The following is a 20,714-nucleotide window of genomic DNA, read 5'->3' as shown; positions in this document are numbered from 1 at the left end:
AAAGAAAGAAAGAAAGAAAGAAAGAAAGAAAGAAAGAAAGAAAGAAAGAAAGAAAGAAAGAAGGAATACAAACACAACATACTAGGCCACAAAGTGACAACTACTTTGCTCTTACAAATGCCACATACTCTTAAAATAATTTATAATATAATTTATAAAATATAATACAATAGAAAGATTCATAACTCATAACAGTGCAAGATTCTTGAGAATGATGTAGGCAAGTTAAATATGTGATTGATGGTACTCACAAATGAAATTTACCTAAACACCTTGCCCACAATTCAAAAGAGTGTATATTTTCCATTTCAGAGTCTACGAGCTCACATGTATCAAACTGAAGGTCTGTCTTAGTAAAAATAACACTAAGTACCAGCATTTGTTTTAAAGCCTCCTTTATTTCTAGGAAATGATGAACTCTTCTCCTCTGGCCATGTCGGGCATCTGGACCAGTTTTAACATGTCTCCTAAGAGAGTGCAAGCTCTGCTTTGATGACTCAGTGACACAAGAGACATTTGTAATGCAATCAATAAATGCCAATAACTCACTTCACTGAGCATGCCTTTGCATGCCAACCCATCAGTGAAGACTCCTTGCTTCTAAAAGCCAAGCAATTAAAGACTGATTACCTTAAGACCACCATCGACTTACTAGCAGTCTTATCCTATAAAAAGTTAGGGCAAACATTCCTCTGGGATCGCCTATCAATCATTGGATATGTCAAAAATTCTACGGTAAAGCAAGAATTTGCACAGCTTCTGCGTGAATAAATTTTCCTTCAATTGTGTTATATAATATGGTTTGGATTTTATTTAGAATTTAGAATTTTTGTTGTTTTATAATTTTGGGAGTTATACTAAGGTCAGTTATACTAAGATTTCTGCTTGGAAACTTCTAAAAATACTAATGTGTGTGTGTGTGTGTATTTGTTTGTGTGTTTGTCTAGATTTCAGATTTTCTTTTTAAGATTCAGACTGAACAAAAGTTTGAGCTTCTTCTGGAAGATTTAAAAAAATGTGTCTGTAATTAGCATTAAAAATTTTATTTTTCATTCTAAATTATCAAAAACTGTTCCAAATACCCATTTCATCTTATTGTATATCGCTGCTTGAAAACTATACAGTTAGAGTTTTAATTGAGAGATATGTAATTCAGGATCTACTTTGAAACTTAACATTGTTATTTCTTATTCTCATTTTTGTATATTACTTCCATATTCTTTCCCTCATAATTTGCATAGTCTGTAAAAGACCAAAACATCACAAGTGTTGTAAAGGAAACCAACGATCGGCATTTGAAGAAACAGCGATGCGGGACATAAGAAATAAGTATGTTAGTTAAAAATGTAAAATGCTGGACAGGTAGCAGTAATTACATTACTAAAACCATACCAAACTTTTCATATGGAAAAATATAAGTTAATAAATCATACAGAAGAATAATCTTTAATGTTAAAATTATTATTATTATTTATTTATGACTGCAGATGCACGTTTCTCTGTTTTGTTTTGTTTTTGTTTGTTTGTTTGTTTGTTTGTTTGTTTTTGGAACCTGTGCCTCTGTGTGCCTGTGCATGTGTGTGTAAGTGTCTGTGTTTGTGACTGTGTGTTTGCATAGGCTAGTTCATCTCTGGAGCCTGCATCACTTTTCACTTTAGTTTTGTGTCAGTGAATCTGGAGTATGCTGATTAGGCTCCAGTGGCTAATCAGCAACTCTCTGTCTCAGCCATTCCAATATAAAGACCATGGGAACAAACTGTACCTGGTGGCCTTTACAAATCTATATTCCTGTTCGGCTCTTCTGATGCCTCAGATTCATTTCTATACATTTCTGCAGTTGTTCCTCCGTTCCCTTTCTGAAACAGCCAGTGTGATCCAGCTTGTCTTAGACAGGGAGGTTTTTCAGGAAGAGGGAACTCTGCCGGGGACAAGCACGTGGTGGTAGACTTCTCATCTATGTGGTGTGAAACGTGTGACCTGACGTAGCCCACATTTCATTTTATGAAGGAAGTTCCAACGTGGGACGCCTTGAAGAAGGCGTGGATGTTGCTGCAGACTGTGAAATCAAATGCTAGTTGATTTATATATTTATATATATTTATAAAGCTTCCAGCTTTATAAAAAGGGCCAAAAGGTGACTGAATTTTCTAAAGCTGGAAAGGAAAAAACTTGAAGCTACTTGTTAATAAATTTGCCTAAATGTGTCCTCATAAGCATAAATAGCTGCATGCTGTTACAAACCTGTAATTGAAAACATGCTAAAAAGTACAAAGTATGGAGATTCCATACCCAGTTGCTATCTGATCACAAATGGTAATAAAATATTAATTGCCATTTTAAACACATTAATGGTGTTATAAGCAACCAACCAGTAAAACTGAATAATTGAATAAGAGAAAACTGGTATATCTTGAATCAAATCTATATTTTTCAGACTGCTGTTTAAATAGTAACATTTTGAAAAAGATCTCTGAGATAAATATCTTTTGAAATACAGAAAAGAATGAGTCATCACAATGATCAATGTTTAATATTGAACTTGAGGATTTGAGTCTAGTAATTTTGATGTTTCTGTTTTTTCACATTTTATTTTTTTTTCCAACAGAGCAGAGTCCTTCCCCTCCTGTAACCCTGCCAGAAGTTATCTGCTATGGAGGGTGACATCCTAGCACCCTATCACAGTTTTAAAGATTTCTGTTTGATGGCTTCCTGTCTAGGCTCTTACTATTTTGGGAAGGAGGGAGGGGTTGGAGTGGAGGGAAGAGTTGTCACAGAAGTCTTCCATGTCCCTCTTTCTCAACTGCACCCCTGCCTGCAGTAATCAACATCACTTTGAAAGTAGCTTATTCTCTCTCTGTAGTCTTGGAAGCATGGATCATGGATTCTGGCATCAGCACAGACCATGAACAAGGCTCCCAAAAGAAGTAGGGTCACAGATAAGGCCTTACAAAGCAGCTGGGGTTACAGATATCAACTTAGCTTCTAACCCCAGCATAGACCACAGACATCTGCGTGGCATTCAGTGGTAATATAGGCCAAGAACATCAGTTGAGACATGGCCGCACTAAGGCCACGGACTCAGGCATGCCCCCTCATCTGCAACACAGACCTGGTCATCACCATGGCCTCAGGTGGTAGGACAGGCCACCCACATTGATGTGGTCCCCAGGCTACAACATGCTTTCATGGCGCAGCATGCCTTTCAGTGATAGCAGGGGCCATGGACATCAGCACAGGCCTGGCAGCACGATGGATTTGATCCTTAAGATATACATTTTTGGAATTTCTAGTATTTTCCATTGTCAGAAAATGACATTTGATACTATGCAGGTCTAAGGATGTTTATCAGTACATGAACAGTGTGATTCATGGAAATAGGGAAATAGTAATTAATGGTGCTGAATTTTCAATGAATGAATTTTGAGGAAAAGTTTTCAAAGTAATTTTCCAAAATAGCAAGTAGGGGGCATTGCATTCCCGCTCTTAACATTCATTGGCTACACATTCAAGAAGAATTCCTGGAACATTTTGCTATTAAATTCAAAAGGATATAAACTAATTCTTATTCAGTAATCTAGCCACCTGCGTGGACCTGTATCAAACTATTGCATTTCTTGTGACTATAGTGAAATAATTACTTTGTCATCTGAAACTAATTTTTAAAAAATTCTTATATGGAAAGTAAAAATCTTTAAAGCAAAATAAAATCATTCTAATCCTGTATAAATTTCTCCAAATCTTGGAAACAAAGAACAGAAATCCAGCTGTCATGTCTATCACTCCTGTGACCACTGAGTCATTCTTTTCAGATTCTATAGGGCTGGCAGTTCTGCTACCCAAGGAAGTGTCATTGTGACAGAGTTCTATTGAACTACTGCATCTGACAGATACACAGTGTATCAGTGAATCCTTGGAAATAAAGATGAGCTGATGTGCATCGGGATGTAATATCTGCTGGCTTATGTGGGGTAATAAAGGTGGTGCTAGTAAAGGGCCAGGGGTACCACATTTTAAAGGGAGATTTCCTGCTTTGCTCGCTGCTTTCTAGCAATACCTTACAGGTGGTAAGTACCAAGGCAAGTCCTGTCATCCAGGCCTGTGGAAGACATAAATGTCAAATATTTAGACTCGGGTGAGCGAAGTTTTGCTTCACACTGTCAGACAAGCCATTCTGAACTGACTAGACAATACTGGAGAAAATTAGGGGAAGCAGACACAGGGAGGAAGACAATATTGTCATTTCATCCTGAGATTTCTTTGGACAGCAGCGGATCTACTTCTCCCTACTAACTTCTCTTTGGGCATTTTCTCCCTAAGAGCAGAATAAGAGCTGTTCTCCACTATGGGTTGGAAAAGTGGGATGGATTGTAATGATTATGGAAATGTATGCCTCAGGTCTTATGGTACAGATTACATCATTGATGGCCTGCCTTAGGTTCTGCAGCCAGTTTGCCAAGATAATGCCGGATATTCTGCTGTGACTTCCAAGCAGAGACAAGAAGGGGCAGAGCCTGGAAAGCAGCCTTCTCTGAAAGTTTGGGCAGTTCCTCTGAGCCTCATTAGCAATTATCAGTATCTGGATGTCTGAGTTTCTTCCTATCAAACCTTTATCACTTCTCATTCTCCTTCAAATGACTCAGTCCTCATTACCCTTCCTTTCTGGACTCCATCCCTTTGTCTTTAGCTAAATCTTTTTGAAATCTGGAAGTGCCCTTCTGTCTTTCTTATTGTACATTTTGGACTAAAACAAAATTGTTGCAGCTTTGGCAGTTTTTAGTTCTTGGAATCTGAACAATTTCTCAGTCTTGATTTCTGTAATGATTTTGCTTTTCAAATACACACAGACATACATACACATATGTATACTGTGACATATATCTATATATGTGTGGATGGATAGATAGATAGATAGATAGATAGATAGATAGATAGATAGATATCAATAGATACTATAGTAGAACTATTTTGGAAGGATTAAGAGATGGGAGTCTTATTCAAGGAAGAGTGTGAGGGTGAGCTTTGAGGTTTCAAAAAACTCCTACTCTTTCTAGTCTTTTCTCTCTGCCTCCTATGAAAAGTTCAAGACGTGAGCTCTCAGTTACTCTTGCCAACATGCCTCTTGCTTGCCGACATGGCACTGATATTCACATGATGGACTCAAACATCAGGAATTGTAATCCCAGGTAATATCTTATTTTTTAAGTTGCCTTGACCATGGTAGTTTATAAAAGCACTAGAAATGTAACTAAGACACTCATATAAGCAAATTATCCAAAAAAAAAAAAAAAAAAGGTGAACATTGTGTGATAATATAAACGCCCAGCATCTACTGCAGTGAGTAATTAACATACCAGGGTATGGAAAATAAAATAAAATTATCCTTAGAAGGAACTTTTTATAGTCGATAATGTGTGCAAAATTGTTATAGAAAAATTTCATAGAATATGTTAATATTGTTGAGGAAAATACTTAATAATCAAATAGACTAAAACATTGAACCACTGATGTATTTAATCAAATGACAGTGTTTACAAATATTTTGTATTTATATATAGAAAACCAGAGGTGATTTTATTTTTATTTTGAAGAAATAGAAATCAACTATTTTATGCTCATTTTGTTGACAGAAATATTACTTCACAAGATTTGAAATTGTTATTATCCCTCAGGAAGAGAGGGATATTGATCAACATGTTGAAGAAGTGGGGAGCACACAGTGACCATGTGTCTGAAACAGTCACATGATCCCTTCACTGGGAAGTTTCTTTCCTGAATGTACTTGCATTTGGATCTGGACCAGAATCAAACAGGATGTGATGAAAAAGGTCTGATTGCAAGTTTCTGTTTAGATTTATTGCTGTAATTCTAAGCCAGGCACTGACTGAACACATTGCAGGGCAACTCTTTTTTCTAACAGATAAATAAGCTGGAATACCACAGTCTGTGGAACCTCTTAGGACAGTCCTTGCTTGCAACAGAGCAAACACAAAAACTTGTGTATGTTTGACAATGTTGCATATGTATTTTTGTGGATGTGCAAGTGTGTGTGTGTGTGTGTGTGTGTGTGTGTGTGTGTGTGTAAACTTCAGGTGTCTTCCTGGACCATTTTTTATTTTCTCTACATATGTCAGGTCACTATGAATCTGCACCATAGGAATATGGTTGGCCTAACTATTCAGCTTGGCTCAAGGGATTGCTCTGCTTCTAGGTCATGAATGTCGGGATCACAGGCAGGCTTTCTTGTTTGTCTGCCCTTATGTGGGGGTTGGGGACAGGAACGCAAACAACCACCTCAGGTGTAATCAATTAGAGCTGTCCACTGAGCCATCTTCTCAACATGTTTTGTTCATCTTAAAATTTAATTAACTCGCTTGAAACAATTTCATGTTACAGTCACTTTCAGTTGAGAAAGTACAATAAGGATAAAATGGCAACAAGAAATACATTTTACAAGAAGAAAACTGAAACTAACCACAAAAAGGCAGTGGAGGAAAACAGCGCTATTATTATGACAGAGACAGGCTTGTTTCTCATCAAGAGGGAGTCAAATAAATCCTTTTTATGTTTATGTGCTTTGTTCTTTGAGCTAAGGTCTAAATTATTAGCAGTAATTCTTAAAGTTTTGAATCCTGATGCCTTAGCTCCGTTTCTTTCCAGTCTTCTGTAATCTTAAACTCTCATTCATTGTGTATAATATGAACGGAATTAATTTACTCAATATAGTTCATAGCTAATGATACATACAAGGTGGAATTATTTTAAAATCAGATAAAATTGAATTTAAAAAGGAGTTTGTGAACAGATGAGCCTTAAATATGATTTATGGATATTTCAAGGAAGCATAATGAATATCAGGGAAATTCATTCTTAACAAAAGTGGCTATAAATCTGCAAGGGAGACAGTTTCCATGGGATTTAAATGCCATGACTGATTTACCAGACCTAAATGCGTTATTAGATTTTAACTTCATTTTGTTCTTGAAGTCCCTGTTCTGTTGTTATCTCTAGTCAGGTCAGTGGGTTTTTTTTTTTTTTTTTTCTGTTTATTCATGCTGGTTATTTGTAGAATAGATCCATAATTTTTTAAGTGAAACTTTCTTTTCTTCTTTTTACTATTACTATTATTTACAGTTTATTTGCTTTTTTATCACAGTTGTAGTACCCTCCCTCATCTCCTCCTCGTCCCACCTTCTGTTCTGCTTCCTACGCTATTCCTTTTCCTCTTTCTTACCTGCATGCCTTCCTGATAGAAGTTAAGTTTAAAATGAATCCTGTAATTTCCTAAACTACCAAGTATCGGAAACTCTCAGCAAGCTCCAAGTCAGATGAAGGGCTGAAGTGGGAAGAAGACTGGGGACCCTCTCCTTAGACTGATGATGCAAAGGATAAAAGAGATGTGAGGGAGATGTGGATTCGATGAAGAATGCAGGAGAACTGCTTGTTGTAAACACCAGCAAACATTTTGCTTTCAGCTTATAGTTTAGAAATAAAACAAGGCTCTGCTGCCTTCATGTTTCTACTGAAGGAAATTTCCCGGCATCTGCAAGATCAATGGATGTCTTACTGAGGAAAATGGCTCTTCTCTAAATAGTTTCTCCTTGTTTTCCCTGTTTTATCACACACAATCTCTTAGATGATAAACTCTAATACTTCCTCGTAGGTAGAATGTCTATAGTAATGATAGATTGACTATGTACCTAAAAAATAGCTTAACTGGTGTGTCAAATAGTGGGCTATGATTGTCATAATTTGGGGGAGAGGTCTTGGCACTTACTGTGCAGCCCAGCCTAATATAACCTTGAATTTATGCTAACCTTCTGGCTTCAAACTCCCTATTTGTTGATTATAGCCATTACCCACCATGCCTAGCTTTGTGTAGCAATAATTTTTATCAGTTAGCTTTCATTCATAAAATTCAATAGGTAATTAGTATGACATGAATTTTTTTTCTGAACTAAAATTTAGAGATGACATATATATTTTAAAACTATCTTCTATTATACTTAAACTTAGAAAGGGCTGATGTTTTACAGATTTCAAACATATTTATTGCTGAGATGTGTCTGCATGTGAGAGTGCTTGTGTGTTCAGTATGCACACCTCAGGACACACATGCAGAAGTCATAGTAAGATGATCTGGAATTATTTTTCTCCTTCTACTTTTACATTGATTCATGGATGAAACTGAGGTAGACAGTTTCTGTGATGAGCATCTTCACGTGCTGAGTTCTCTCACCAGCCTGAGGGTTTTAATTTTATTAAAAAATGTGTCAGATGCTAAATGAACAGAATCATCTTCACATTTCTCAAATATTTTCTTTTTTTAAAAATAATAAATTTATTGTTTAAATTACATTATACAATCACAAGTTCCACATGGAATTTCCATATATAAATTTTGCTTGATAAGTTCTTCACTTTTGTTTTCTAATCTCACCATCCCTTTCCTAAATTCTCTGACTTTACTAATGATTTATTTTGTAAACCTAAGACATCACTCTGACTGCCTGAAAACAAATGCAAATGATGATCTTTTCGTTGTGTGCTACAGATTCTTAAGTAAATACATTGGCATTTAGTTAATTTCCTTCCCAACTTGCTTTACCAAATACTATCTTTCGTCACATCATATGTGTCTTAGTGACTCTTGTGTTGCTGTGATAAAAACCATGACCAGAGCAGCTTAAGAAAGAAAGTGCATTTGGATGTATTGTTTTAGAGGAGTAAGAGGTGATCATGGCAGTAAGACCTGGCAACGAGCATCAGATATGGCCACAGTCTCAACAAGCAGAGAGAGCAAAGTCTAAGAGAGGCAAGGCTATAAATTCCTGAAGCTTACAGATAGTGTCACATTCCCTTCCTAAGCGGTCCATACCCTTCCTAAACAGTGCCACAAACTATGCTAATATATAAGCCTATAAGGGATGCTTTTCAATCAAACCACCACAATAACCACATATCTATCTGTCTATCTATCTATCTATCTATCTATCTATCTATCTATCTATCTATCTATTTATCTATCTATACATAGTAGAGATTGCCATAAACCAGTCATCCAAGAATAATACATCACAAAATATGTAATCTAACACTCTATAAATCATAGTGGAGTATGTTTTTGTATTGAGAAAAGAAGAAAAGAAGACAGAACAGACTCACAACACATAACGTATAAAAATATGTTATAGAAAAAAGGAAACAATGACAGGAGCAAAATGCATGGTTGCTTAAGAAATTCAAGAACCAGAGCACATTTTCAAATGTTACCATCTAACATTTTAGAAATATAAATAATGTATTATTACTCTCAAAAATAATTACTGCATTGTACAATTGACCCCATTGTCAATTATTCATTTTAACATGCACGCTTCTTGCTTTTATAGCCAACTATTCTTGCTTATTTTGATCTTAGACGGGGTCACAGCTGTAAATATTGTTGCTTATTGCACAGCCTAACATGTTTGTGTGAGGGCTCTACTGTTCGCTAGTTCTTCCTTTGCATGAGGACCTGGAAGAGTTTACACTGCTTACATTTATTTTGGACTTGCTCTTTGTAAAGTGCATAAAGATTACATTGTTACCCTATCCAATTTAGATCTTTATGTGTTTTCATTTGAATAAATGTATGTATGTATGAATGAATGTGGACTAGGGCACACAAGTGCCCCTGGAGGAGAAAGAAGAATTAGATTCCCAGGAACTGGAGTGATGGGCAGCTGTGAGATACCATGTGGGTTGTGGGAAGCAAACTCAGGTCCTCTCTAAGGGAGTAAGTTGATATGGGTGTATAGGGGTGGGATGCAATTGTCAAAATTCAGAAGCAGAGAACAGAGGACGATTAGGTGGATTCGGCTGTCTGCTTCTACTCTCAAGTGTTTCCAGGCATCAGACTCATCAGGTCTGTACAGCAAAGACTCTTACTTGCTGTTTCATCTCACGGTCCTTTTCATATTATTCATAACTTTTCACTTGTTTACGTAATCATTTTTCTTTGTACTGAATTTTATTAATACTAACATTAAATAAAAAATAATTTTACCTGACTTAAAATAATGTCATACACATACTCAGAAAGAAAAATACCATGTTTTCTCTCTCCTCTAGCTTTTAGTAAGTATGTGTATCTAGGTGGAAGTACACATAAATAAAGTTCAGGGAACTGGAAAGGGACTCGTGACTGAAAAATAAAAAAAGGCTTTAAGAGAGTATATAGGGAAAACAACAGAGGAAACTAAAAGTTAGAAATATTGGGGAAAAGGCACAGTGAAGATGGGGCTTTAAAATCAATCAAAATGAAATGTGTATGAATTTTCCAATTGAAACTTATTTCTTTGAAAGCAAATCCAAAGAATAAAAATGAAACTAACACTATAGAATTTATCAAAATTGAGATTTCTATTAAATTAAATAAAAAATTGCACACTTAAATGTCAAAGCAATATGTTGTCATGAGTATTCATTTAAACAATCTGAAACCTGGTGATACCTTTTCCTATATTTTTGTCCGAGATTGATTCAAATATGTCCTGAGTTGACTGACTAAATGATAGCTAAAACAACAAAAACAGAGTACCTGTCCTCAGTGTAATTATTACCCTAGGATGTCTAACTTTTATTTAGAAATCATTACACAAACAACACACAAGTCTTGGCTATACTGTATGAGTGTGTTATGTATACATAAAGTACCCACCGACATATTTTAAGGAACAAAAAATTTAAAGGTTAACTCATTATCCAGATTATTGATACTGATTTTATAAATCAGATTTTACTCTATTAATAAAATACAAGTTAAACATTTTAACTAAAACCTGTGTTAAATAATAGTTTGTTAAAATGCCAAAGAATGAAACAATATGAACACTAAGTATGATTCTATTAGAGAAGTTAAGCTCGTATAACATAAATTTTCTTTTTATTATTATTGTTTATATTTAATATATTTTTAATTAAAATTTAATTACTGCATATAATTACATTGTTGTCTTCCTTCCTGATGTTGAGATTTATGTGGCAGAGCTATAGGGCAGAATCCATAAAGTCACACTGTGCAACAGGTCTCACATGGAAGGTTTGTTAGGGGAGGGGACACAGAGGTGGTCTTTGGATGAGAGAGGCAGAGATAAGGAAAGGAAACAGGACCTTTTATAAGGTGATGTGACAGAGAAGCAGAGAGAGGACATGCAGCTCAGGCGACAGTATGCTACATCTCCGCAGCAGGTGATGAGTTGTCCTGTTGTCACCAAGTCCCTGGAGCTGGCCACGGAGGTGCCTGATGGCGAACTCCTTGTCTGCTCTCCAACCCCCTTTCCATCTTCTAACCCCTCTCAAGTCTCCCCTTATCTGTACCCTACCCTTGTCTCCCTCTCAAAGATTTTATCATGTTTCTCCATGTGAGATTTAAACTTTTTTTTTCTTGCATGAAAATGCTTATGATAAAATATTGTGATAGTCTTGGTAAATGTAAAATCTCTTCATGGTAACAGGTACAGTTTGAAATGCACATTTCTGTGATCCTAGGATCCTGATCCAAGATTCTCACCAATACAAAGCAAAAATGAAAAAGGAGGAATATTCAGAGAACAGAAACAGCTTGGAAAAAAATGTTTTCTTTTTTTTTAATTAAATTTTTATTTTTTATATTAATTACAGTTTATTCACTTTGTATGCCAGCTGTAGCCCCCTCGCTCATTCCCTCCCAATCCTACCTTCCCTCCCTCATCTCCTCCCATGCCTCTCTCCAAGAACACTGATAAGGGAGGTCCTCCACCCTTTCCATCTGACCCTAGCATATCCAGTCTCATGATGAGTGGCTGCATTGTCCTCCTCTGTGGCCTGGCAAGGCTGCTCCCCCCTCAAGGTGTGGAGAGATGCTCAAAGAGCCAGCCACTGAGTCCATGCCAAAGACAGTCCTGTTTCTACAGAGCACATTTCACATAGCACTGACAGCGTGATGCAGACCGGAACTGAAACCACCAATGGCAGTGAACTGCAGCGGAGACCACTGAGCATTCAAGTTGAAAAGGCCCTTTGAAAGATATTTGCATAACTCTGAATTCACGAAGAACACACAAAGGAAGAAAAATGAGAGCTGGCAAGGAAGAAAAATATTAATTTTTGAAATACTTAATCTGGGGAAAAAATTAAAAAAAAACTTATTAGTTTTTGCAACTTTCACATCATACACTCCAATTCCACGCATCTCTGTGTCCCTCCACATCCTTCCTCTGCCTTTGCAAACTCCTCCCAAAACAAAACAAAGACAAAAATCAAACAAAGAAAAGAAAATAACAACAAAAATCAAAACCTTCATTGTGTCAGGCTGTGCCACAAGTAGAGTAAATCACAAGTGTTCATTGCAAGGAGTCCTTGGTCGGGTTCGAGGCTCCACTTTGTGTTGTCCTCTGTCTTGTCACACAAGAATGCTTTAAAACTTGTGTTTTATTTAATCACTTTGAATTTTTAGTTGGACAATCGAATTATTAGAAACTTTATATATTGAACTTTATATGACGAACAGATTTATTTTATTTTTTTTAAACAAGACTAGCTTTCGTTGTACAGAATTCTCCTGTGTGTTTCTTCAAATCCATGTGTAATGTGTATGTTAAGAGGGTAGGCTCCACTGGAAGCCAGGTTCTTTCCTTCTAATTTGCATTTGTTTGTTTATGTTTCAGCTTGGGGAAAGAGTGAGAAGAAAAAAACCCAGAAGAGAATGCCAAAGTCCCAGTCAGGCCCCAGCTCTGACAGCTCCAGAGGCCTCTTCAGACCGCTGAAGCAACCAAGCCTCTGATGAATCAAATGTTTATATTCAGAACCAGAATGCTGTGAGTTGACAAAGTTAATGTGAAAGCATGAGGGACCAGAGCAGAATTCCTCTTTTGTAATGAGACACCAAACATTTCCTAAGAAATATCTGTTGCTTAAAAAGGGCTTCCAGTTCAGTTGATTGCTAGAGTATAGACACTCAGGACGCCTGTGTTCAATTTTATCACAAAGATAATAATAAAAAAATAATTCATGAGAGTTTACCTTCCATCTCCTGACATCACTGATCTTCATTGTGCAGTGACTGAAAAGGCATGACAGAATGTGCAAATGTGTCTGTCTGCCTGTGTGTGTGTTTCATGAGCTTGTCCCTGGACACTTTCTTTAGTTCTGTTTGTTTATTTTGTCCTACTATCATTTCTTTTTATTTTATGTAATCAATTTATTATTATTGTTATTATTATTATTTGGATGCATGTTTTTATACTAATTAGAGAAAGAAAGAGAGAAAGAGAGAAAGAGAGAAAGAAAGAAAGAAAGAAAGAAAGAAATATAGAGAGAGAGAAAGAAAGAAAGAAAGGAAGGAAGGAAGAAAGAGAAAGAAGGAAAGAAGGAAGGAAGGAAAGAAAGAAAGGATAGATTGGGTAGAAGGGGAAATGAGGATATGGAAAGACTTGGAGAAGGGCAGCATTATAAAAATATAATGTATTAAAATCTATTTTCAATTAAAAATACTTCCAATACTCCCTTTCTCTCTCTCTCTTTCTCACACATAGACGTGTATGCATTTTTACTCCAAATGATTGTCCTTGAAACAGAGCAGTGTCAAACTATGCTGCTTTGCCCAAAGGGATCAAGAGGTTTGTTTTTTAAAGGTTCCTATTGGAGCAACTTGCGTTCTCTTTTGCTTTGAAGAATACTTGATCACATTCAGAGAGTTTCTGGTGAAAATCTTATCTAACAATGTGGTGAGATCAGTTTTAGGGTCTACTAGGGTCTACACATCTCCCTCATAATCATTTTGTCATAGATATTTTTAAGCATACAGTGATTTAAAAAGCATATTTTGAATTAAAATTATAAAAAACCAAACCAATTATACAATTAATAATTATATGTCAACAAAAGCCCACAAGTTAAGCACACACACATCAAATTATGGAAATCTTCAGAAGATCTGGGAGCACTATTCAATCAAAACGACAGTTCTCAATAGTCAATAAAACTTAATAATAATTAAATCAAAATACTCATATTGCATAGCCTTTTTTCTTTGGTTTTATTATATCTTCCTTTTTACAGTCTAAACACTGATATAAACCTCTATTTCTTTAGGAGCAAAACTGTGCCCACCAACATTGCTTTACAAGTCTTAGGATTTATGACCTCCATATATTTCAACATCATCCTCATTGGCTACACTGAAAGATTCCTTTTTTTTACTACCTTGTAATGTCAGGATTAGAGCAAAGTGATGGAGGGAAGGAGACATTATATGAGGCTTAGTACAAATTACTTGAGAGTGGCCGTTATAGAACAATAAGACACAAATGCCGAACAAGCATAAAAAAGAAAAAGAAAAGCAAACTAATGTGTTTAAAGTTTGTTCATTTTGACTCTTCTTTTTGTAATTACTATTTTATTGTCATTTATATAATAACCACATTCATATGACTATGTTTGTTAGTACAAATAGAAGGAAAATAAAATTAAGACATTTGGTAATATTCTGCTCCCTTTATGAGTTATCTATATCTTGGGAAGGAATAGCAAAGCTCTTAATTTAGATTAGAGTATGCAAAACCTAGAGGTTGGTGTCAACCACAAGCTGTGGCACTCCTGAATATGAGAATTACAAGAGATTATAAATGTGAAGAGTTAGAAATTAAGCTGATACCTTGACCTGAAGCAAGTAAAACTCCATTTGTTTTGTTTTACATGATTTCATATATGGATGTGTTGGGAGAGGAGTATGCACATGTGAGTTCAGGTGCCACTGAAGTCACAGGCATCGGAAACCCATGGAGATAGAGGCTCAGGTGTTTGCAATACACCCATTGTGGTTGATTTAAACAAAACTTGGGTGCTTTGCCTGATAAATTCTTAATCATTAAGCTGTCTCTCTAGTTCCACCTCAAAAAATTTTAGCCAATTACAAATTATATCTTTGTTGATTACTTATAAACTAAATACAATTAAATAAATTTGATATAAAATTTATTCTCATTATACTTTATCACATATTTGAGTTATTTCAAAACAGTATTTAATTTATGAAGCTAGTAATTATAATCAGCAAAGTTACTTTTTTTCATGTCTCTGTATATTCTTTGCTTTTTCTCCCTAATGAAAATAAGGTTTTTGATGATTACTTTTTATTTTTAATATATTTGAATTTTAGAAAACTGAGTAAGCTGATAATGGAAAATTCTTCAAGTACTCTTTAGCAGAAAATATTAGAAAGCTATTTCTCTCTAAGTTTAGTGTGAGGAAATAGTCTTACTAGAATTGGGAATTTAAATCTTGATATTATCTGAGAAAAAACATATGCATAAATTGTTGCATGATATTTGATTAAATTGTGAATCCAGAGTTTGTAAACTGGAAAAAAAAATCTGTTTCTTGTTTTGGTGTGGCTCAGCCTTAGCACACACCTTTAACCCACTACCTTTCTATTTATTATAAGTAAGTAGTTGTGGTGTGGCTCAGCCCTAGCATGCAATTTAACGTAAGAGCTTTCTGTAAAAAAGACCGAAATAAAATCAACCTTAGGTCTATAAGCAGAGCAAGTTCCCGGAAGACCAGAGTGAACATAAGTAAACACAGGCAGGAGGTACTTTGAGTTAAGGGGTATTTAAAACGGTGTAGAGAAGGGGCTGTTTCCTTCTGAGAAGCCAGCTGATTAGGAAGGTAAGCTGATGCTTTCTCTGCCTCTCTGAGCTAGCAGGTTTCCACCCCAGCATCTGGCCCTGAGTCTTTACTTATAAAATCCTAATTTGGAATTTAGTTTTAAAATAACAATAAACATTTATATATACCAATTCATGCAACCTATCTTTATTCATTCTCTTCTTGTTTTCAAGAAAGACAATTATTTTCAGGTTTGTTCCTGTTCAGGTAATTAATGTGTGTGTAACCTCTATATTTTGAAGTAGTCTGTAGTAATAAGAGAGATTAAAGGGAAAAGAGAGAGAAAATCAAGAGGGGAGAATGAGGTTTCAAATGAGGGTCAAATGATATTGCATTGAAATTTTGTGCCAAAATAAATCTGGAATACAGAGTAGTTATTTTCTCTTTATTTTTAGTGCCTTCTAGCATTTCTTCATCTGAGTAAAGGAAGCTAGCATCTGGCTAAAGAAAACCATTGGATGCTTTCTATGGAGCTCTTCAAAGGTTTTTATGTGACTTTTCATTGACATTACTCATTTTATTTCCTGGCCTATTCATTCTCAATTACCTTCCTTTTTAGAAAAGTCAATCCAAGATTATTCTTTTTTTTTAATTATAGGAAAAAATTATTTTCTCTTCAATTAAAGTCTACAAGTGGAGTTCCCTAGTAAGGCCAGCAAGTGCTATCTCTGACCTGAACTCAGTGGCTGGCTCTTTGATAATCTCCCCGTGGGGGAAGTACAGCTGTATCAGGCCATAGAGGAAAACAGTGCAGCCAGTTCCATGAGACCTGATAGGCAGGGTGATATGGAAAGGGAGGAGGACCTCCCCTATAAGTGGACTGAGGGAGGAGAAGAGGGAGGAGACAAAGAAGGTAGCTACATCTGGGATACAAAGTGAAAAAATTGTAATAATCAAAAAAATAAAAATATAAACAGGTATTATGTGCCAACATTTTGAAAATAAGCAAATATGTTATGTTCTCAGAAACCTTGTAGGCTGAGTTATCGTATGAGATGCAAAATCACAATGGCAGCCAGAAATGGTATACTAAACAAACCTGTCATGTTTGTTAATGTTATATGATTTTAACAGCAAGATGAATGCAGTCAATGAGGTTCTATTCTTTCACAACGGTCAAAAGAGAAAATCAAAGGTAGATGATCAAGGAAGGTGTTTCAAAAGAATAGTCATGATTTCTTAGGAAACGCTCTTAGGAGTCAGTTCTGGACTCCTTCACGGTATGTAGAGGAGCAGTCAGAACCCCAGAGGAGGTAGCAGCAACTCTGTAGCAAATGCAGTGATAAATCTAGAGTTTTTCCCCAAAGACATTCGGGTAATTATGTAAGGGGTGGCATGGGCAGAGTAAAGGCAGAAACCTAACAAAGCAGTTCAAACACTTGCTTTGAGGAACTGATTTGAAACTGATACCAGAAACTCAATGTTGTATTCTGAACTCTAAATCAGATTAGATTACTAATAAACACTATCTGGCCCAAAATCAAATCAGGTCCAATGGTCCAACAATTCTGAGGCCACATCAGTTTCTCATTCTTTATATGCTAAACAAATATACTTGTCAAATGCATAACTTGTGCTGCTTTTCTGTTTAGCTTGTGTGGAGTGACAGATACCTGAGTGTAGAACAGCAAGTAAATTCATGAGATCTCCTTCCTGCTTTGTAATACAGCAAATATGAGCATCCTAAACCCTAAAATAGAGGCAGAGCAAGTACTGAAATGTGCTCAACTAAGGACTGAAGATGGAACACTATCATTTTATCTTACCAGTCTGCCCTTAAAAAAGTCTGGCATTTGTGACAAAAGAACTTATGTCTTCCTCCTGTTCACTATGGAGTAAACAGCCCTACCCAAACACACAGTACTGCCAAAATGGTTTTCTGTCCTAACACATAGGGCCAAATGATATTGCATTGAAATTTTGTGCCAAAATAAATACTTCCACCTTTAATCTGTTTCTCTTAGAGCAGGTTATAGATGCTGAGCCAGAATGAAGGGCAATCAGCAGAGCAGATTATCTCAACCACACATGTACACATTGGGTTGTGTTGTTACTATTTTTGTCCAAAACCAAATAAGGAACTTGCATTTGTTTGGGTTGGAAACAGCTCGAAGTCATCCTAAAGGACTCACAGTAAACATTTTGTTATATAGGGAATAGGCTAATGTGCTCGGGCCTTGAATCCCAGCTGGTGGTGCTATTTTGGGAGGTTCTGGAAACTTTAAGAAGTGGGATGTAGCTGGAAGACTAAAGGCACCGGGGACAGGGTCTTGGAAGTAGAGGCAGGATAAATATTCTGCTTATCACTGGCTTCTTCTTGTCCCTCATGAAATGAGCATCTCTCCCTTCCAATATACTCTTGCCAGCATTATGTTTAATTTCATCACATTGGACCAAATGGCTATGGACATCCAAAATTAATGCAAATTAATCCAAAAAGAATTACATTGTTTTTGTTAGATATTTTTCTCTTCATAGAAACAACAAAATTATAATATATGCTGTTATATAAGTATTGAGAGGCATGACAATGTTCTTTTCATTGTTCCTAGATGATTTAAGAGATCTGAACAAGAAAATATCTTTAAGACTATTGAATGAGTTGTTAAGTCAAAACAATTAACCTAAATAAATGTAGGTGCAAGTGAAATGGGCAGTACTTAATTGGACACATAAGAAATATGTCCTGAAATATGTTAAACACACACACACACACACACACACACATACACACACAGAGAAGATACACACAAGATCATCAAAGGGTATATGGAATTGTCGGGAGCCGCTCCCGCCATTACAAGATGGCGCCAGCTTCCTGCTTCCTGGTTCTTCTTGCCAGCATTTTCGCGCTTCTTGTCAGCATTGCTTCGCGATTTGCGCATGCGCCGCCTTATGCTAATGAAGGATTGTGTGATCCTCCAATGGGAGATCACATGTTAATTGGGTTTTGTGTGGAGCACCAATTACAGATGAACACGCCTCTCTGCTGGCTATTTAAGCAGAGCACAACCCGGGGTCTGGGTCCTTCACCATCTGCTGGAAAGAGCTGCACAATAAACTTGCCACTGAAGAAATCCTCGGTTGTTGCGTCGTCCTTATCGGCAAAGGCCGTGCGCGACAAGTGGTGCCGAAACCCAGGAACCGCCGAACCCCGGAGTGGAGGATCGCTTCAAAGGACCCCGACTGCTCGTCGAGTAAGGATTCAAAGTCAGTGGCGTGAGAACCGCGGTACTTTTCTGCAAGGTATGACTGATTGGATGTGGGGTGGATTGTTTATTGCTTGCTGTTTCATTTACATTTTGTTTTGCTGTCTGTGCCTTAATTGCGGGAAACGAGATAAAGTGTGTGTTTTTCCACCCTGTGATCAACCTTAACGGACCGTAAGCCTCAGGTAGATAACTGAGCTGGCCTTCCCACTCCTGTAAATAAAGGAAGCATGGGAAATCATCAAGTAAAGCCGATTCTGGAGGCAGTGCGGGCATTGCTTAGACAGAGAGGCTTAAAGATTCCAGACCGGGTGCTGCAAAATTTTATAAAGGAATTTGACCGAGTAGCACCCTGGTTTCAGATGTCTGGGACTTTGACTACAGGATGTTGGGATAAATTAGGCAATGACATCATAACAGAAAAGGAAAAGGGAACATTAAGGCCCGGAACGATGCCAATTTATAAATTGATTAAATCGTGCATAGAGGATGAGAACTGCAAGGAAAAGGTAAAAGTAGGGCAAAGAATATTAGCAGATCACCAAGACAGTCTATCCGAAGCAGAAAAGGGAATTAAGACCGGTAAATCCCCTAAGGATGGGACCAAAGAAGATAAGGCTAAAGCGCCGAAGGCGCGAAAGCTAGTTAAGAAGTCAAAGAAACCAGAACAGACTGGTAGCAAGGAAAAGAAGAGTGGTGCCCCGCTATATCCTAGTTTAGCGGAGTTTCAGAATTTGAAAGTCGCCTCGTCATCGAGCGAGCCGGAGTCTACAGAGAGCGAAAACAGCTCTTCTGAGAATCAACAAACTGATGAGGAGTCAGGGCTCGACCCTGACGAGCAGGCAGAGTTGGATGAGGAAGCAGCTAAATATGAGGAAGGGCGTTACCGCCCGGATCCACCACCATATGTGGCCTATGCTGGCACTTCCGGGTTCTCCATGCGGAAGTCAGCCACTGAAAAACCCAAATCTGCAGAGACAAAATTTTCCCTGATATCAGAAAAAGAGAGGAAGCGGATTAAAACCGCGTTCCCAATCTGGGAGGACGCTCGGGTAGTTAATCAGACCTTATACCCACCTGAAGTATATGAACAAATACCGGTAACAAATCAAGGCTTGGCAGCAGCTGTGCTCTCTGCTCTTATTACTCCTTACACTAGCCATCAAGTACAGGTGCTATGCTCCACTCTAGATGTATGGGCTGTGTTACGATGCACCTACTCCGGCAACATTGATAATCATTAAAGGACCGGATCCTATTTTAATAAGATCCAGGGGAGCTGTTGGTGTTTTTCCGCAGGATCAAGAAAATCCGATTTGGGTTCCAGCGCGGCTGACCAGAGTGGTCAAGCAAGATGAGCCTGATTTTAACCCTGATCCTGATCCTGAGCGGAGTGCAGATGAACCTGGAGGTGGAGACCCAGGAGATCCGCTGGGGGATCCTATCAACATTCCCACGACCAATGCCAGTCATGTATGATGCACAAGTCTTCCCCCGGCTCTTTACCACCAATGACTCCATAGGGCTACCATATTTGCCAATGTCTCAACAATCTAATTGGTCCGCCGAATTTGATGAGACAATGAGAAAATTACGCCTAGCAATTGTTCAAGTTAATTCCACTCGCCTAGATATTTCTGTTACTCAAGGATTATTTAATTGGTTGTCCTCTGCATTTTCCTATTTTAAAGAATGGGTTGGTCTAGGGACCTTTGGTATGATATTGGCCGCAGGGCTGTTCCTCTGTTTTTGGCTGCTTTGCCGTTTTAAGAGACAACAACATCTTAAAAATGTGGCCATGGTGCGGGCTATGCTGGC

Source organism: Psammomys obesus, unplaced genomic scaffold (genome assembly GCF_907164565.1).
Source record: "Psammomys obesus unplaced genomic scaffold, mPsaObe1.curated_primary_1811, whole genome shotgun sequence".
NCBI classification, from domain to species: Eukaryota; Metazoa; Chordata; class Mammalia; order Rodentia; family Muridae; genus Psammomys; species Psammomys obesus.
The sequence above is the reverse complement of the archived record's forward strand: the minus strand, read 5'-3'. Positions refer to the sequence as shown.